We start from the raw sequence: 19,589 nt of genomic DNA, 5'->3' as shown, positions 1-19,589 counted from the left end.
GAGAGAGAGAGAGAGAGAGAGAGAGAGAGAGAGAGAGAGAGAGAGTAATAGCTAGTAATATGCAGGGAGAGGACCTTCTCCCAGCCCCCACCCTTTCCTTATTCTTTAAGACAGAGAATCACACCTGTGGTTATCTGCCAACACAGCAGCCCAGGTGGAGACCGTTTCCCAGGATGCCTTGCAGTTTCATGTGGTCATGTCCTGGCAAGGGGCTTTCTGCTTTCAGCAAACACTTAGGAAGCATTTGTTCTGTGCCTCAATGAGTCACCAAATAAACAAGTCTTTCTGTATTTGTGGACTGTAACACGCACAGGATACTCAGTCCCAAAGCCTGCCCACCGAGACAGATTTTTGTAAAACTATCCCAGTATCTGTGACTGAGGAAAAGGGGTGGGGGTAAACATTGGCAAAGGCTTAAAATCCCTTTAAAGGGGTTGCTCTCTCTGCCTTTTCAAGTCCTTGAAACCTCATTCTCAACAGCCAGCCCATGAGTTTCATCGCTAGCTGTTCACGGTTGCCAGTCCTTGTAGACTTAGATATCTGCATTGCCCAGTGGCTCTGCTTTCTATCCCTGCCTAGACCATATGTTCTTAGAGACGGTTTAGCATCAGTGGTGGAACTGTGACACACATGGGGATGCTGTAGTGTTTGGGAGGAGGCAGACACCCGATCCGGAAGAATTCCAAAGAAAGAAAGGATAGTATAGACTGCATGAGTCAGAAGGCTCCTTAAAGAAAACCTGGCTGGGCAGTGGTGGCACACGTCTTTAATCCCAGCACTTGGGAGGCAGAGGCAGGAGGATTTCTGAATTCAAAGTCAGCCTGGTCTACAGAGGGAGTTCCAGGACAGCTAGGGCTACACAGAAAAACCCTGTCTTGAAACAAACAAACTAACTAACCCCAATCAAGCAAAAACAAAACAAAACAAAAACAAAAACAACAACAAAACAACCCAAAAAAAAACCCAAACCAAACCAAACCAAACAAAACAAGAACCTGGGTAGTTTACTTGAAAATGGAGACTGAAGTCCCAGGAATGACTAAGGGAATGTGAGCTGAAGAGGGAACATTTCACAAGTCTAGCATCTTCCCTTTGCAGGACAGGAGGTTTCCTGCTAGACTCTGCAGCAGGAACTCTTCCTGTGTATCAGGTTCTGCAGGCCCACGGCCTCTTACAGAGACTCCTATTCATGCCCCCAAGAGCCCCCAGGACCACAGACTGACATTATGACCTGGACTAAGTGGGGTAGTTTCTCAGGTGCCACATTTAACATGCTGGGTTCTCCTGCCGATGAAATAAGCCCCACCCTGAATGTGGACACAGATGGCCTCACTTGGGAGCAGTGGATGACTCTGCTTCCTTGACTTTTAAAGAAAGACAGGGAAGAAACCCAATAGATCAGGGGACATGCACGATATAAAAGATCTCAAGGGGACAGACGCTGAGTGGCCAGGCTTAGCCCTTGGTGTCTTCTCTGAGCCCGTCTTGCTCTGTCTTTGCCTTTCTCTTTCTGTGTCTCCTCCCTCTCCTCTGCCTCACTCTCTTTTGTCAGCACGCATGAAATCATTGCTCCGTTGCCAACATTCTTGTAACAGCCTGTGCTTAGAGCTCAGACACAGCTAGCAAGCGGCATCACCGAGACGGCAGCAAAACAGCACGTGTATGCAGGCATGCACACACAAGGCATACAGTCACACATATGGACACACATAGACATACATTCATACATGCATGCATATATACACAGGTACACACTCACATATACACACACAAAGGCATGCCTTCATACATATACACACAGACTTATACAGGCATAATCTATATACGCTCAGAACACATGGACATACCCTCACAGATATACTATACCCACATGTACACACACGCGAGCGCACACACACACACACACACACACACACACACACACACACACACACACACGATGGGCTGGTTCACAGTTGCAGGAGGGGGAACTTCAGAAGGTAAACTGACTTTAACTAAGAAGTAGCAGCTGGCTGTTGGCTCATGAGCGTCTCCATCCAGTCAGGTACACACACCACACCTCTGGTGTGTGAGAGTCAGGAACCCACACTCATTAAAGGCTAAGTGGCCTTGTGTTCCTGTCCCAACACTTTCACCTTGTTGGGAACAATCGGCTCCTCTCTCCTTGAGTCTTCCTCCTTACCTACCCTGCCTCTGGCTCTTTGGACTGGGGTCTTCTCCACGGCAGAATGCGACACTGCTTATCACTGGGAAACAGCAGACAGGGCAGGTCCCCTCCCTACCTCTCTGGCTGGTTCTAGCTCTCCCCCACCATCCTGTGCAGACTCAGACTCTCTCTCTCTCTCTCTCTCTCTCTCTCTCTCTCTCCCCCTCCCCCCCCCTCCCCCTCCCCGTCTCTCTCTCTCTCTCTCTCTCTCTCTCTCTCTCTGAGTGTGTGTCTTTGTGTGTGTGTGCACACGGGCCTGAGCTGCTTCCTATGTGGCTCTCTTCCATCCTCTGCCTACATCCTCCCAGCTGAGGATATGTCTCAGTGATGGCTTCTTTTCTAGGTCTCTTCTTCCAGACCTGGGGATTTCTGCTTTGGAGTCAGGGACACATTCATCTGCCTGATTGCAAGCCTGTCTTTTTGAGACTTGTTAGGCCTAAGCATGTCTACAGCACAGAGCAATGTCTGAAGGTTGTTGAAATTCACTTTAGAGGAATGTTCCAGAACTGCAGGAAAATGGACTCTGTGGAAACCTGACTCCCTTCCATCCCTTGAGTTGATCACTTAAGAGCACTGGCTGATTCTGGCGAGCTATCACCAGAGTGAATCAGCAGACGTCTGGTCCTGAGGCTGCCAGCTTGCTCTCAGGATATCTCAGCTCCACAGTGTGGAGCTCATTAGAGACTGCACAGCAGTTCACTCCAGCTCAGGCTGGGTCAGCTACAGGGCTATGTGTGTGTATGTGCACACATGCATAGGCAGGAGTGTGTGTACATGTTCAAGCGCGCGTGTGCACATTCATGCATCTCTGCGTGGGGGTCAGAGGTCAACTTCAGACATCATGCCTCAGGCACTCTCCACCTTGAATTTAGAGACTGGGTCTCTCCCTAGGACTTCGGGCTCAGGGATCAGACTGGTCTGACTCTTCAGTGAACCCTAAGGATCTGCCTGTCTCCACCTCCTCAGTGCTGGGATCACAAGTGCACACCACATACCCATGGGCTTTGGAGACGGAACTCAGGCTTTTATGACTGTGAGGCAAGCACACGCTTTGCTGCCTGAGCCACCTCCACAGACTCCAGCTTGAGATCTCTGTATTTATCTACAAAGGACACTCAACTTCTGCAGCTTTTATGGGAAGATATGGAGCTCTCCAGGAGTAAATAACAGGGTCACCAGGAAGCTGCTGGGTCTGTGAGGCCAGACAGGCTGAGGCAGCACACCCCTGGGGGGCCTGACTCCTGGGAAGGACGACTCACCGAGGGAGGTATCTGAAGTTATGCACCCTTCCCCTGCCATCGCTGCTGGTTCCTAAGTCATGTTTGTCTGAACTGGTCATGAGGAAGCAATGTCCCACCCCGCTGGCTTCCGCTGGCTTCCGTGAGACCGGGTCACAGGTATGCTTTGTATCCCAAGCATGCGCTGTACAGCTGCCCCACCCCAGTTGGGATGGTACTGGAGAGGAAACACCCAAGGCTCTAGGAACAGACATGCTAGGGCAGCACCCTTTGGGTCCCACCTTCCCTGATGTGCTCTGGGGACTTGGCGCCTGTTTCTCCTTATCTGTAGAGGCCCAGGCGACACACTCCATTTCCTGATGGTGCCATGGAGTGCTGGTAATGAATGCAGGCACAGAGACATGAATGAGGCCCTGGTTTGGGATCTCCCTTATGTGTCAGCCCCAACTTTATCTTCGGGCATCTCCCTCCCCAAACGGTGGGTAGTCACACCATTGCTATGACAAGTCTGGCAATGACTGAAGCACATCATGCTAATTACAGAAGACACACACACACACACAACCTGGGCATGGAGTACCAGTGACAACGAACAGAACTATGTTTGTTTGTGGTATTTGCCCTCTTCCAGCTCAGCCTCCCCACTGTGACTACCAGGGGCTTAGCATGACTTATGAAGGGAGCCATATGCTGCCTCATGCACTGGTCACAGTTTGCAGGTGACCTCAGGTGACCTAGAGTTTGGGCCATGATGAACACAAACTTGTCTTCTCTGTACCAAGATGACAGCATTCCAGAGTTGTTGGTCTATGCCGTGCCATGACGTCACCAGAGTCTCATGGGAGACCTGGCCTAGAGCCCATCTCCTGATGGGTGCCATGTTCTTACAGGCACAGGTAGCATTTTTACTGAATAACTTCCTTCTAGGACTCTCTGAAACTTTCCAGAGCCTTTCAGATCATAATCAGGCAAAGGAATGCAATCAGAAGCCGTCAACCCACGGTGACCTCTGAGAGATGGCTTAGCCCGTCTCCTAAGAGCCCTTCCTTTTCACAAAGGCATGCAATTTATTAGTGAGCTAGTCTTCCTAAGATATGACAGAATGATAAAGACTTCTGAGAGCGGGCTGTGGAGACAGCTCAGTGGGTAAAGGGCTTCCTGCACAAGCATGAGAGTCTTAAGTGTGGAGTCCCAGAATCCATTGAAAAAGCTAGGCGTGGTGCTGCAAACCTGTGATCCCAATGCTGGGTAGGCAAAGATGGGAGTGCTCCCTGGTGCTTGCCGGCTAGCCAGTCCTGCTGGGGCAGTGAGCTTCATGTTCTCAGAGGGACTCTGTCTCCAAACATGAGAAGACAGAGATGGAGAAACACACTCAATGACCTTTGCCCCCCCACACACGTGCACACACACATGCATACACATACATGCATGCACATACACACAAACACATATGCATGCACACACAAACACATATGCATGCACACACATATGCATGTACACACACAAACACATATGCATGCACACACATATATATGTACATACACAAACACATATGCATGCATGCACACACACACTACACACCAGCCAACAGAATACTGCAAGTGACAATGGCCTTTAAAGGGACAGTGAGACACGTTGCAGAGGACTCTGGGTGGACCCCACCTTGGCCTCGCTTACCACGAGCTGGATTACCTGAACTTCTGGAAAGGTTCTTTCTTATGTAACCTATGTGCTTTAGGCATGGACATGTGTGTGAGGTTTGCTAACACTGAGTGGCAGAAGTCCACAAAGCAGTCACAGGCAGAGTTGGGCAGAAGTGTCCTATGGCCTACTTGGGCCCTGCTGGTGACTCCTGTGCAGAACGCTGCCTTCAGAGATTTTGTTCAAGTGCACAGACTGAGCAGGGGACTTGGTGTTACAGAAAGAGGGGTCTGGATGGACGCCAGTCTGAGACTAAGGAAAGGAGACAGCAAGTTAGAGAAGTCGCTTCTGCCTGCGTTCCACGCCTAATTGTAACATGACCGACAATCTTCTGCATTCCTTCACGGGGGAAAAATATCACAAGACGTCAACAGATAAGGAAATAGGTTTTGTTGTTGTTGTTGTTCTTTTAAAATCGATTCCATGTGCATGAGTGCTTGCTTAGTTGTATGTTTGTGTCCAGTGTGAGTGCCTGGTGCCAGAGGAATACAGAAAAGATGTTGAATTCCCCAGGACTGGAGTTATGAGGCACCACGTGGGGCTCAGAATTGAACCCCAGTCCTCTGGAAGAGCAGCCAGAGCTTTTAACTGCTGAGTCATCTTTTTAGCCCCATAAGGAAACATTCTAAGAATGCACCATGAAATCAGATGCAATAGTTTTCAAATAGTTATTGAAAAATGGGTTTAACTGAATAATTAGCAAGGCCGCGGGGTGGAGTGTTATGAAAGAGCAGAGTCCAGCTCTCACCGGGCACAGCAGGGTCTGAGAAGCTTGTCCTGTGAGACTGGGCTTCAAGCGTTTTCTGCATGCCACATGAGGTTTAGATAATGCTCTTGGGTCTAAAACGGTGAGGGTCCTTTTGAAGACCCTAGAGTGTCAGGAGACTGAGGATCTATGATCTTATTGCTCTAATGAAATCAAGATGGCTAGGAATGCCTCGCAAAGGAAATTGCTATGCATGTAAAAAATGCAAACATCTCTGTAGGGCAAATCGTCAGTCCTGTCTCTTGCCTGGTAAACTCTGACCATGCCTCTCTCCAGATTACAAAATCTGTACGTGCTCTTTTGATCTCGGTTGTAAAATACAAGTCGTCTCTGTGTGTGTGTGTGTGTGTGTGTGTGTGTGTGTGTGTGTGTGTTGTGTTAAAGGCAGCAGAATCTACTTAAAAGGGTATGTGATGGAGCAGGAGGAAATGGCCTTGGAGCAAGAGGCCTGAATTCTACCTGTTCCTGTCACTGGCAGTCCCCAGGTCTCTCTGAGTGTGGTCCAGTTTTCCTCCCAGAACATGGGGGTGATGGGGGGCACGGCTTGGAAGGCTCAGCTCCCATCGCCTACGCTGTGCTCTGATTTCTGTCGGGATAGGTGTGAACTTGACGCGAGTGCTCAGGGGCAGGGGTATCTTTAGAAGCAGAGCATCTCCTGAGGAGGTGTCAGCAAAGTTGTCTGCTCCGTGTCAGCTGCTGACACTGGATTCACAATGCTGGAAACCAAGTCCAAGGTGAGAGACAACGACAGTCAATGTCACAGTGTCTGCCAAGTGATCAGGGCCAGAGGCAGCCAAGAAAGCAGGGAGGTAAAGCGCCAGCAGAGAGAGCATGCACCTGCTGCCCTGGAGCTCAGCCTGTCCCGTAAGGAAGGGCAGGGAAGAAGACCCAGGCATCCCAGGAAGCCTCTAGACTTGCTTCATTCGACTTTGGATGTTCTGAAAGGCTCAGCAAGGTCTCCAAGCCAGATTCTGCCACCACAGGTCCTTGCAAACACCCAGCCTCAAGTGTTACCACGCCAGACCCTGGGTGCTACTGCTCTATGATAATACCCCGGGCCTTTGCTCTCTTGTCACCTCATTGGGTCGACAGCAAAGTGGGTCCTAGCTTTATGCACTGAGGTGACCTCAGTACCCTGAATTGTGATAGTATACAGCAGGTGCTTCATCCAGTGAGTGAAGCGAAGTGCAAATGAAATTCTAAAGTCACTTTCTCTTACCCAGACCAGGAGCATGTGTGCCAGTGTGCATGCACATGCACTCACACACGCACAAACACACACACACACACACACACACACACACACACTCACTCTCACACACACAGAGAGGGGGAGGAGAAGAAGGAAATGTCTACATGTTTCATAGGTGTCAGACTACCCCTTGAGTTGTAGCATGGCATTAGACCTAAACAGTATGTAAACAAGAGGGGTTGGGTGGGCCAAGGACTGGACAGTGTGAATACTAGAGTCTGGGTACTGTGAGAACCAGTGTCTGGTACTAGGAGTACCAGAGTCTGGGTACTGTGAGAACCAGTGTCTGGTACTAGGAGTACCAGAGTCTGGGTACTGTGAGAACCAGGGTCTGGTACTAGGAGTACCAGAGTCTGGGTACTGTGAGAACCAGGGTCAAGTGCCATGAGGACCAGAACCTACAGGGGCAGTGAGATCCATGCACCCTTACACAGTAGGGCAGAGAGCAGAAGCTGAGAGCTGCAGACTCATCTGGAGCGGGCACCTCTGTTCAATCAGGGGCAGGCACCTCAGCACACACTGTTCCTAGGAGAGCAACCACAGGAAGCAACCTACCAGAGGTAGGTGCCAGTACAAGAGAGGGAAGTTCTGGGTGTTCAAGGCAGACAAACCTGCCTTCCCTTTTATTGGACTGACACCTTCCATGCCAGATGCCAGTGAGGCAGAGGAGCAGGGAAGGAGCAGATGGCTGGTACCTCAGATGTGCTAACGGCCATTGTCAGGGTCAGGCTTAGACCCTTATGTACAGGGCTACGAGGAGATCTCCAGTCACCAAAGGTGGGACTGTGCCCTTCAAAAAGGATCACTTGCCTTTACCGCGCCTGCACTCCCAAAGTCACAAGCCCAGTGTCTCAGTCAACACATGTTAATTCACTCAGAGCTGTGGGGGAAGGATGCTTCTATGAATGAATTATTTCCCCCCTCATCCTACTGTGGGGAGCACACTCTCATGAGACTCCAGCCAGACCTTGCTAAAGCAGAGGCATCAAAAACTGGGTCAGTCCACAGAGTGTCTGGCGCAGCTGTGACCAGCTTTGACACCCGGGGACTGAAGACACATGATCAATTTCAAAAGGGACAGGGTGTGATGCTGGGCAAGTTGCAGCCTGCAGCTGCCAAGGTGCAGAGACCTCAGCTGGGTGCTGTTTTCTTTCTCAAAGCCTGCAGACACCGCTGGTCTCCTCACCCTTGTTCTCTGTCCACTTTCATATTTGGAACAGTCGGCTGCGGCTTCTGACGGTTCAGTGTGCAGTTAGACTACAGTCTGGTTTTCACTCTCAGGAGAGTTTAAGTTAGTTTTATGAACTCTCTCTCTCTCTCCACCACCTTATCATAGAGGAAGTGGCCAGGCCTTGCTGTGCTGGAAGCCGGGATCACTGCAGGACCTTTAGGGACTTTGGGTTTTCCTTGGCTTTATCTGGCGGTGACCCCCATGTGAGTTCAGGAGCTCCGTGTTAGTAAACGGTGTAATTAATCTCTGAGCGCCTCACATCAGCGGCCTGCAGAAGACTCCAGAGGCTGCGACTGGGAATATTATTCCCCAGAGACGGCTGGGCTGATGCTGGAGCTCAGAGCAGCTGCCCCGCCCCCCAATACTTAAGTTCGTTCAACAGAAAGAGGTAGGAGGTAAACCTCTGAATGTAGAATGAAGGCTGAGTCTCACAAACTCTACCTGTGTGGGGAGGGCCAGTAAATGAAGTCCTGAAGACTGGGGCTCAGTGAGGTATCAGTGTGTGTGTATGTGTGTGTGTGTGTGTGTGCATGTGGTGTGTGTGCGTATGCATTATCTATCTATCTATCTATCTCTATCTATCTATCTATCTATCATCTATATTCTATTATTCATTCTTTATATTACCTATCTATCAATCATCTATTTCTACCTATCTCTCTGCCACCTGTCTGCTCTGGTATGTATGTATGTATGTATGTACGTATATATGCATGCATGTATGTATGTATATGTGTATATATGCATGTATGTATATGTGTATATATGCATGTATGTATGTATATGTGTATATATGTATATGTGTATATATGCATGTATGCATGTATGTATGAATTATCTATCTATCTATCTATCTATCTATCTATCTATCTATCTATGTATCATCTATCTACCTATTGTCTCTCTCTCTGTCATTTCTTTATCTATCTAATCTTGCCCGCAGGCCTTATCGTGATCTTCGCATTTCTGTGTTCTACCTCCCCATCTATAACAGCTCCCAACAAGCAGCTTGGAAGCAAACAGGCCTGGCATTTAGCATCTGCTTTAAATCCTTCTCTCTGCAGCAATAGGTCTGGACACATGAAGATGATAATGTAATTAAGACCCACCATCTCCCCTTTAGAGCTCAGTGCTTCAAACACCGCTACGTACAGCGAGGTATGATGGGGTGCATGCATCAGGCCTGTTTCCGAAATAGGGTGTGTATTCCAGTTTCAGCTAGCATTCACACTATACTTCAGGACACCCCAAGGCTATTATGTCATCAGACCTCTAAATAAAAACAACCAGCAGTACTGCTCCCCATCCCTCAAACAGGCACCCCGAGAAGCTCCCCCACATCTTTCCCTCCTATATACAATGCATGTGCACCCCCATTCCCACACACATGCTGTTTCTACCCACCACACACGTACACACACGCAAACATGCACACAAGAGAATGGTAACACTTGCCTATAATCCCAGCACTTGAGAGTTGGAGGTAAGAGAATCAAGAGGTCAAGACCATTCCTGTTCCTCCGAAATGGGTTTGAGGTCAACTTAGACTACATGAGAGCCAATCCCAAAAACAAAACAACAACAACAACACACACACAACCACCATCACCACCACAAAACCAAAGACAACAACATTTTTTCCCCTCTACTGTGAATTTTTAATCATTGATTTAATGGGCCTGGTCTTTTAAGGCAACACTTTAAACCATGCCCCAACCCTTTATCTGGCTTCTAGAGGCAGAAAGCAGGGTTAGACATCTGATTTCTGTATAGTCAGGCTTTTGCTGAGCATTCGATGTAGGGTGAAACCAGATACTGTAGCAAAGCCACTTGTTTTTGCAGCACACACCAGAGATCTGTTGTGGTACATGGTGCAGTGAATAAAATACATTGACTATTCCAGAATGGGGTATGTGTGGAACACAGGGAGATGGTTGAATCTCTCTTCCTTTGGGGGCAAATGTATCTTGTATACAAGGCTGGCCTTGACGTTGCCAGTTGCAGAGCATAGTCTTGAACTTCTGATCCCCCTGCCTCCATCTCTGAGGTCTGGGATACAGACCTTTAGCACCATACAATATCTGCAGTACTGAGAATAGAACCTCACATATTTAAGGCAAACACTGTACCAACTGAGCTACATCTCCATCGCATGAGAGCCACCGTTCAAATGCAGCAGGGAAGTGAAGCCACCACAGGTCTGCCAGGAATGAACTAGGTGTCTCAGCCTGAGCATGAGGACGCTCACCAAGGGACTCTGGGAGGCTAACAGACCTGGAGAGTAAATGGAGGGGAGAGGGCATGTGCCTACAGTTTATCATCAGTTGGTGTCTACTGAGGGCTGGTCCTGTGGCTAAGCCAGCAGCCTTGGCCCCTGAGAAGCCAGTGTAGTCCTTGTGCTTCAGAGGCCCTGTGGGGGTTGGTCTGAACACACTGCAGGGAGGTCAGCAGGTACTTTATGTTAGGAAACGTATTCATGACCTTCTAAGTTTCTTAAGAAAACCGCAATCCCTCGAAGGCAAGAACTCCATCTACTTTCCCTCAGTGCAGCCTGAGATCACTGCACCGTCTCTGGTGTCCAGAAGATAGCTGACCTGTGCCTTTGCTGTACAGATGGAAACCCTCAGTGCATCTCTGTAATTTTACCTCGCAACTTTACATAGACCTCAAGCACATGAAGAATCAAGGGATGTGATTACCCACAGCATGCCTCATGAGATACAGCAGCAGCATATGGGTAGGAAATATGACTAAGTATGGGTAGAGGATCAGAGATGAATGTCAAAAATACACATACATTGTTAGCATAAACTTTATCAATCTCTCCATCAACAAGTCTACAAACATTCCACTTGATAGGGATACACAGAGGGTGTCTTAATGACACTAAGATGGGTTTGTGTACACGTGGAATTATTCAGACCTGCTGAACAGAGCTAGACGCATGGGCCATGTCTGTACATTTCCTTTTTTGAGTTAATCCAGGGGTTCGAAGACTGCATTCCCAGCCCAGTCTCCAGGACTGTGTAAGAATGTGCCAAGGACAAAGCTGAGGGCAATGCACTTAATAAGATTTTTCAGGGAAAGGTGTGCAGGCTATAGACAACCCAAGGGAAGAAACACAATGCGGGCAGGTTGGTCCCTTCTTCACCAGAAGACAGGGATGCAATCAGAGCAGGGGCTATGCTCAGAGTTGAGGATGACAATACAGCCCCTGATATGGAGGGAAAATGACCCAAGTTTATGTGTGTGTGTGTGTTGACCTCTCGACCTTCAGGTTTCCGGGTCAGAAGAGCAGGTGGGAAACAAATCCCACAGAAAAGTCTCTAGATAGGCTTCGTCTCCCCTTTTGAAAGGATAAACTGTCACTTGGCACTCCCAAAGGTGGGCCACACACTTGCAGGGCTGCTATGCAGCGTGAACGAGAGCACCAAGGAGCCTCACCCTACGTAAGCCAGAAGGATGTGCACAGCTGAGGGGTAGACACGTTCTGTTTATACAAATAATGAATCAAAGGAAACAGAATGCTCTGTTCTCAGGCCAGCCCTGACAATCCTACTCAGCACAGCACTCAAGAGCCAAAAACAAGATAAGGAAACAAAAGCAGTTTCTTCATTGTTTGTTTGTCTTTTATTTTCCTTCTGAGACAAGGCTTCACTGCGTAGCCCTGGCTAGCCTGGAACTTGATTATGAAGAAGAGGTTAGCCTGTAACTTAGAGAGATACACTTGTCTCTGCCTCCTAAATGCTGGGATTAAAGCCATGTACTACCCAGCCTGGCTTATGTTTCCCAATAGTCTTTCATTAAACCCGAAAGGCACAATAACCAAAAGCCTCAGCTTAAACTTCATACTTTACACAAAAGTTACTAAAAATGGATCGCAAGCTAAAGTGTGAAAGGAGAAACTAAACTCCGTCAACGAAACAGAAAAAGAGAAGCAGGAGGGTCCCTAGGCCTGAGACAGGTAGGGAACCTGCAGCTTCTGTTTTCTCTTTCCTTTCTGTTTGTTTGTTTGGAGACAAGGTCTCACTATGTACCTCTGGAGGGCTTGGAATTCACAGACATCCCTTTGCTTCTGCATCCCAAGCGCTGGGCTTCAAGGAATATGCTATCATACTCTGCTAGGTGAATAAGCCTTAAGACTTTACATCAGAAACAAAACAAAGGAGCAAAAATCTCCAACCTGCCAACCACCGGGGGGAGAAGGAATTCCCCGAAATGCTTGTCCTGGTTAGAGGCAACTTTCTCTCTGAGCAGTCCGCTCGAGGAGGAGAAAACGCTGGTGAAACTGCCAGGAAGGAGCCAGAAGTCAGGGTCTCCAGAGTAGAAGAACGAGCCAGTGATAGAAACAACCCATCCGATTCAATCGTGAGGGGAAGAGACAAGTAGCCTTTTTGCTGAAGGAGTTGTGAGTGGCAGATGTGTACGCTTCATCTCTGACACTCTCAAAACCACCATGGACTGTCCCATTTGTATGACAGAAGAGCAAACAAAACTCCAAACCAGTGACTCTCCTGCATGTGCGTGAGGTCCATTCTCTCTGACAGTGCTGAGTGGAATGTAGTGTCACAGCATCCTGGAAATGAGATGCCCATTCCTTATAAAATTAAACAGGTCACCACGAGCTTCAGGGACCGCACTCTTGGGCATTTATCCCAGAGGTATGAAAACGACGTTCACACAAGCAGACGGTGGATGTTCATAGCAGTTTTGTGTGCAATAACTCAGAATAATTCAGAATGCTGAAAGGACCCAAGCAGTCTTTCAAGGAGGCTGGATGGCAGGCAGAGCTTCTGCACCATGAAGGCCACAGCAACCACACAGAATAAACCACGGCACGAGCGAGCGCTCAAGCACCTGTGTGCTGGCGGAACTCGAACTGCAGAAAAATGCCAACCCCAGGAGGTGCCACATCGATGTGTTTGTACAGAGATGACAGCACCAGAGACACGGAGGAACAACATCCTGGCAGCCTGCACTGAGTGAGGGGAACAGAGGAAGTTACCTGCCTGCACCTAGGAAGAACAACGTGAGGCACCACACAGAGAGGGCCCCGGGGTTCATCCTTGATGTTGCTAGCAGTCAGATGTTCCACACGGTGACATCACATATATCCTGACAGATAGACAGTCACAAAGCACACAGACACAAATGAGACACACAGAGACACAGACACAGCTAGATGCACAGACCCAGAGACAGGCATAGGGATGCTGGTGTGAAAACTGGTGGAGCCTGCAGTCTGAGCAAGGTGAATGGTTGGTGTCACGGCTAAATGCCTGGTTGTATTGTGTGCTGTACTTTGGAAGATGTTATCATTGGGGAAACAAGGTGAGGGGTGTTTGCATGAGTGAGCTCTGTATTGTTTTCTCTTCCCTTCTCCCCTCCCTTCTTACTTCCTTCCCCTCTATCTCTCTGTCTCTGTCTGTCTGTCTGTCTGTCTCCCTTCATTCCACCTTCTCTTCTCCTCCCCTCATCTCTGACAGAGTCTCACTATGTAGCCCAGGGAGTTGTGGCCAACTCACCATCCATCTGAGCGCTACAGCCAGAGCCACCCACTCCAGCTCCAACTCTCTATGTGATGTCTTGCAGTCATCATAGGGCTGCTATTATCCCCAAACAGAAAAAATTAACAGATTGTCTCAACTAAATATACACGGTGTTATGCATCATTCCAAAGGTTAGGGTTGGGGTTGGGGTTGGGGTTGGGGCTCCATTCTGAATATCCCTCAGGAGATTCAAAAGTTCGAACCTGCCTTAGGCATATCCAACATCAGCTTTCCTAGATCATTCAGTAAAACGTGATCTCTCTCTAATCAATAATGCGAGTCCTTTCTCCACATCCTACTTCACACTTGGCGCAGTCAGGACCTGAGACTCCTCACTGGCATGAGGAATGTGAAACTGTATCTTATGGTCGCTTTAGGTTTCCCCCCCTGAGTAGCTGTGGGTTGAATTCTTTTCGTACTTTATTAAGTATGGGGCTGATCTCTCAGACCTTAGAGATGTCTAATCACATATCTGGTGTCACATGTCCCAGATGTTGCGCTCACTTTGTTGATTCCATTCTTCAGACATCTTTTTATTTTATGTTTATTGGCGACGGGTTTCATGCCTTATGTTGTTCGCTGGTCTGAAACTCTCTATGTGGCAGAGGTTGACCTTGAACTCTGACCTTCCTGCCTTCATTTTCCAAGTCTGGGGTAACAGACTGCTGGGCATCGAACCCAGGACCTAATGCACGCTAAGCAAGCGCTGTACCAACTGAGGTACATCACAGCCCACTGACTTTCTTTTCTTTTCCTTTCTTTCTGTCTCCCTCCCGCCCCACTCTCATTTTTATAATACTGCCCCTAGAACTACTTCTCGGTTTTGCTTACAACGTCCAAAATCAAAGAACCTTCAGAACCATAGAACCACATCTTTAAATCTCCTGAGTGGGGAGATGTCCTGATGGCTTCAGAATATGCAATGTGTTCTGACTAGCCAGCAGAAAAGGTCAGAAAAGAAAGCCCCGAGCTCAGCAGCCTGGGTGTGCCTCAGGGAGTCCAGCTACCTCTTTGTAAGTCTGTCCTAAGTGTAGAGGGCTCCCATGTGTTGGAGCCATTGTCTCCGAAAGGATCAGATTGGGTGGCTAACTGGCCTCTCCTACTGACTTTGTTTCTTGGCTACAGTCTTCCCAGCACAGATTTCAACAAAGAGTTAGAGCCATTCTGGGAGAATGTTCTAGCAGTTCTTCGTTTCTGCTCGGTAGGCTCAGGGACTTTTCCAGTGTGTTACTCCCTCCCAGACTTCCCTTAGTGCACTCAAAAGGACTGGCAAGAGCCCCTCTCTGCAAAGCCATGGCTTTTCACTGTAATGCTGAATGAATCACAGGGACACCTGCTTTTCTTCTTTAATGACAGCAATGGAAGCCATGGAAGGGATATCAACAAGGTTGGGTGTCAGGTCACCTGGAGACAGAGACTGGATGGTTTAATAGACATGGTCATTCACTGGTGGTGGGCTTACATTTTTGGTTTTGGTAATGTGTGTATGTGTGTGTGTGTGTGTGTGTGTGTGTGTGTGTGTGTGTGTGTATGTATGTATGTCTGTGTGAGGGTGCGTGCATGTTGTGAGCGCTGATGTCCTCAGAGTCACAGAAGATGATGCTGGATTCCCGGGAGCTGGAGTTGTAAGCAGTTGTGAGCCAACTGATGTGGGTGCTGGGAACTGAACTACATCCTCTCCCAGAGCAGTAAGGTGTCTTTAACCACAGAGCCATCTCTCTGGCTCCGGGTGGTGGGTATTCAAGAAGAAAGTAAGGTGGCACCTTCAAGTGGCCATGAGGGGTCAAATGGGGCCAGGTGGCACTTCAGTCTCCATGTGCCTGAGAGGCAACTAATGTAATGAAGGGGAGGAGGGGAGGAAGGAGGGAGCTCTCCCAAGGCCGTTAAGATGTAAATGCAGTAGTTAACAGCTCTCAGCAGGGAGTCTGCTGTTTAGTGCGAGGTCAGCCACTGCCACCTGCTCCTGGGGAGGCAGCTGCTGACTTTGTTTGAAAGAACCTGGAGAGGGGTTGGTGAGATGGGTCAGTGGGCAAAGCACTTGCCACCAAGGCCAACGACCTGAATGTGATCCCTGCAACCCACAAACCCACATTGTGGAAAGAGAGCTTACTCTTTACAAATCATCCTCTGACCTGCACACACATTCACACATATTCACACACACACACACACACACACACACACACACACACACACACACACGTAAATAAATGTAATCTAAAGATTAAAATCACAAAGAACCCAAAGAGGAAACAAAATGAGCTTCAGCGCTTCAGAATCAGTCTAAACTGGAACATCCTTGAAAGACAGGGCTAGGTTCTTTTTCCGTATTCACACATCTTTTTTTTCTTAAAAAAAAAAAATCACACACACACACCATTTCCACAAAGAACCAACACTCCACATCTAAACAGGCATTAAATGGATTTACAAAATAGATTTGAGCATACTAGATTTTTTGTTTTTTAAATCTCAAGTTGATAAAAAGCAGTCGTTTTAGAACATTAAATCCTTAGGAGTTGCATCTCACATTCATGATTATTTTAAAACATATCTTCTCTCTCTGGTTTCTGAGAATCTAGCTGGGGATGGCTACCCAAACTGGACTGGTGTGCACCTGTACAGTTGTCTGAGAGAGCACTACAGGCCTCTGGTTCTCAGGTGCTTTGGCCTGGGATGGCCTTGTCCCCGGACCCCGAGTGCTCACACCCTCCCCAGAGGTGTTGGCAGATAAGCTCTATTGGGGAGAGCCATGGGTAGTGAGCGGGTGCTCCTTTGAACTTAGAGACAGACTCTCCCAAACCACAGGTCTTAAATGAGAGCTCACTAAGGTTGCCTTTCTCTGAAAAAGTCGTTCTAGTTGTGTGTGTCTGTGTGTGTGTGTGTGTGCAGGCAGAGATGATTTCTGCCTGATGTTTGTCTCCCACAATCCAGTTCCAAGAGTTTCCCCAACACAGAGATCCACTCTCGTATGTTGCGTGGATCGGCAGCTGTCCAGCTAGCAAACAGCAAGGAGTTAGATCTGATCCTCCGGAGAACCAAACCCTTGTCCAAGCTTTGCTCCGCGTTCCAAACCATGGATCTGGACTACCACCTCAAAATCCCAAGCGGGGTACGCGCGGTAAGTACAAGCCCTAAAAACCAGAGTTTACAACAAACCATAGCAGAACACGAGGACTGTCCCCCGGGAGCCACTGGGACCCCACGCTTAGGCAGGACCAGGAGATCAAGTTACCGCGGGAAGATCGGACTCAGTGCCAGTGCCAGCAGGTGGCCGCAGGTGGGTTGGGGGCTACGCGCGGCGCCCAAGGGCCTAGGAGCCCGAGACAGGCCCCGAAAGGCGGAAGCCTGGACAAGTGCCTGTCGCCGCCCTCTGCTCAAAGGGAAACTGCTTCTCCTCGTGGGGAAGGGCAGGGCAGGGATCGTCCGCTGGGCAGCAGGTGTGTGATCAGCAGGCACCGCAGGCTTGGATGGACCCCTAGTGTGCCTCAGAGCCCATCAGACCCCTCTCCGTAGCTGAGGGCGGTCTCTCTAGACATAGGTCACCTCCTCCCCCTAAACTCCTCCCCCACCTCCCCTCACCAAGCCTAGGCCTCTCGAGTTTCAGCGACCCCGGAGTCCCAAGAGCTGGTTGGAAACCACCCCTATAAACCCCCAGGCTTCCAGTCCCCACTGGTGTGGACCTGAGTCTATACTCGCGTCCACCCTTCCTAAGAAAGATCGGGGCTGTCGACGTGGTATCGGGTCCTGGAGGTCGCCTAGCTGCCACCTGCCGGGCCACCTGCACCTCTGGTCAGGTGTGACCCAGACACTCCTGGCCTAGAAGAAGAGTTCTGCTGCCCTCACGGAGCGCCCCTTCTTTCGCCTCTTTAGGAGTCAGACTCCGTACCGGGGTCTCCCGTTCGCAGGGGCCCCGAGACAAAGGCACCAGGGCCGCCCCTCGCGTCCCTGCTAATGATCACTTACCGGTGCTGGCTGCTGCTCGGAGGCCAAGAAGGGCCCAGGAGCCCGGGATCCCGGCGGATGGGACCCAACGCTGGGCTAGGGGTCGCTGGGGCGCGGGTACTACGTTCCGGGGTCGTGAAGCTCAGGCCGCCTGAGCCAGAGGCTCGTCCTCGCTGGCGCGCAGCGGCGGTGACTGACAGCGGCTGCTCCGGGGACGGGCGCGCACCCCGCTCCCGCCCCGCCTCCCAGTGCTTGAAAGCAGGTAAACGCGCGCCACTGGGAGGGCGGGGGACACGCGGGGACCCGGGGGCAGGGCAGCGCTCGGAGCGGTGGGGCGGGGCTTTGCTCGTCACCGCCCTACGCTCCGCACCGCTGCTCTCTGGACTTTCTTGCTTTAGGAATCTGAAGAGCAGGACCTGGCAAGAGAGGTCTAAATGTCATCGCCTAGAACCACCGGATAACTTGAGCCCTGGAACCTGTCCCCGATTAGGCCTGAGGTGGATCTCTGTGTTCTGGGACTGAAGCTGGAGCTGAGACCACAGGTGCTGGCTGGAGGGCCTAGGACGCCTGTTTTCACGAAGAAATAGGCTCCGGACTCCAGCAAGGAAGCTTCCCCGTTCTGTCACTCAGGAAATCCTCTGTGTAGACGCTGCTTCTTTGAACACACATTCCTTGCTATCACTTGGATCTTTTGACTCCATCAGCCTGGCTCTGGGCGTGTGGGAGGGACTAGTGGATGAGGATCACACTAAGTCTCCAGTTCATGAGATAAACCATACCAGGGAATTATTCAGACAAGCCAGGGACACCTACCATGCATACAAAGGTGAGCAGAGTACAGGCGAACTCAGAGCTGACTCCCAGGGAGTTTCACATCCTCTGGAAGGTGGAGAATCAAGTGACTCTGTCCAATTGCCAGTCTTCCTAAGGCAAATATTTCCACAGCAGTCTAGATACATCTAACTGGTCCTTACTTAGGAAGCGTGTGTGTGTGTGTGTGTGTGTGTGTGTGTGTGTGTGTGTATAGGGATGTAGGTTTTGGGATTTGGAAGTAAGGATAAAAAGGCAAGAAAAAGGTGCTAGTCCAACCTAAGATGGAGCGACTGTAAACTTGTTTTAAGCAAGAGGGTCACCCAAGGACAGTGACATCCAATGCTCACAGCTGCTCAGGTCACCCTTGGTACCCAGGACATTAGAGGATGTTGGAACGCTAGGTCCCTAACTCAATCCATGCATCAAAACTTCATGTCAGCAACCAGATGTGTCCCAGCATCCCTCCCCTACAGATGTCAATGAATCTGGGCTTCAGAGTGCTGCCTAGCTACATTGAGAACAAACCCTTACTGCCCTCCAAGGTTTCTGCTGATTTCTAGAAACAGCAGAATTCTCACAGGGTGGCAGGCATGGCTGCCCTGTTAGACCATTGGCAAAGGATTTACGAAATGTCGCCTGCATGGGGTTTGTCGGCATACAATGCATGTGTAGACAAGAGACCAGATACTCAAACTCCACGGAGACTTTCAGAGAAAGATGTGAGTGTGGAGCAGGCTATCTAGTAGGGCCATTGGTGAGTATTTGAAGGGCCATTCATGGCTTAGCAGCTTCCTGCGGTGCTGGTTAAAGAAAAAAAACACAAGGACCATGGGAGGTGAAGCAAGTCCCACTGTGGAGTCAACTCTTACCCCTAGCAAGATGGCTGCG

At 49.5% G+C, this 19,589-nt stretch overlaps 1 protein-coding gene and 1 long non-coding RNA gene across 4 annotated transcripts in view; one reads left to right on the top strand and one right to left on the bottom strand.

Annotated features, from left to right (window-relative positions):
- Positions 1-18,125, bottom strand: part of Mbp (myelin basic protein) — a 110,726-nt gene extending 92,601 nt beyond the window's left edge. For all 3 annotated transcript variants that reach the window (XM_021150283.3, XM_029471817.2, XM_029471815.2), the window contains exon 1: positions 17,910-18,125. The gene's annotated coding sequence lies outside the window, so the exon portion shown is untranslated. The remainder of the gene's footprint in view (positions 1-17,909) is intronic.
- LOC115029866 (uncharacterized) lies at positions 18,026-18,569 on the top strand. The gene is made up of 2 exons (XR_003835425.2): positions 18,026-18,150; positions 18,287-18,569. It is a non-coding gene; the product is annotated as an uncharacterized LOC115029866 (long non-coding RNA).
- The last annotated feature ends 1,020 nt before the right edge of the window (positions 18,570-19,589 follow it).

This window comes from Mus caroli, unplaced genomic scaffold (genome assembly GCF_978045245.1).
Source record: "Mus caroli unplaced genomic scaffold, Mus_caroli_1 scaffold_19, whole genome shotgun sequence".
Taxonomy (NCBI): Eukaryota; Metazoa; Chordata; class Mammalia; order Rodentia; family Muridae; genus Mus; species Mus caroli.
The sequence above is the reverse complement of the archived record's forward strand: the minus strand, read 5'-3'. Positions and strand labels throughout refer to the sequence as shown.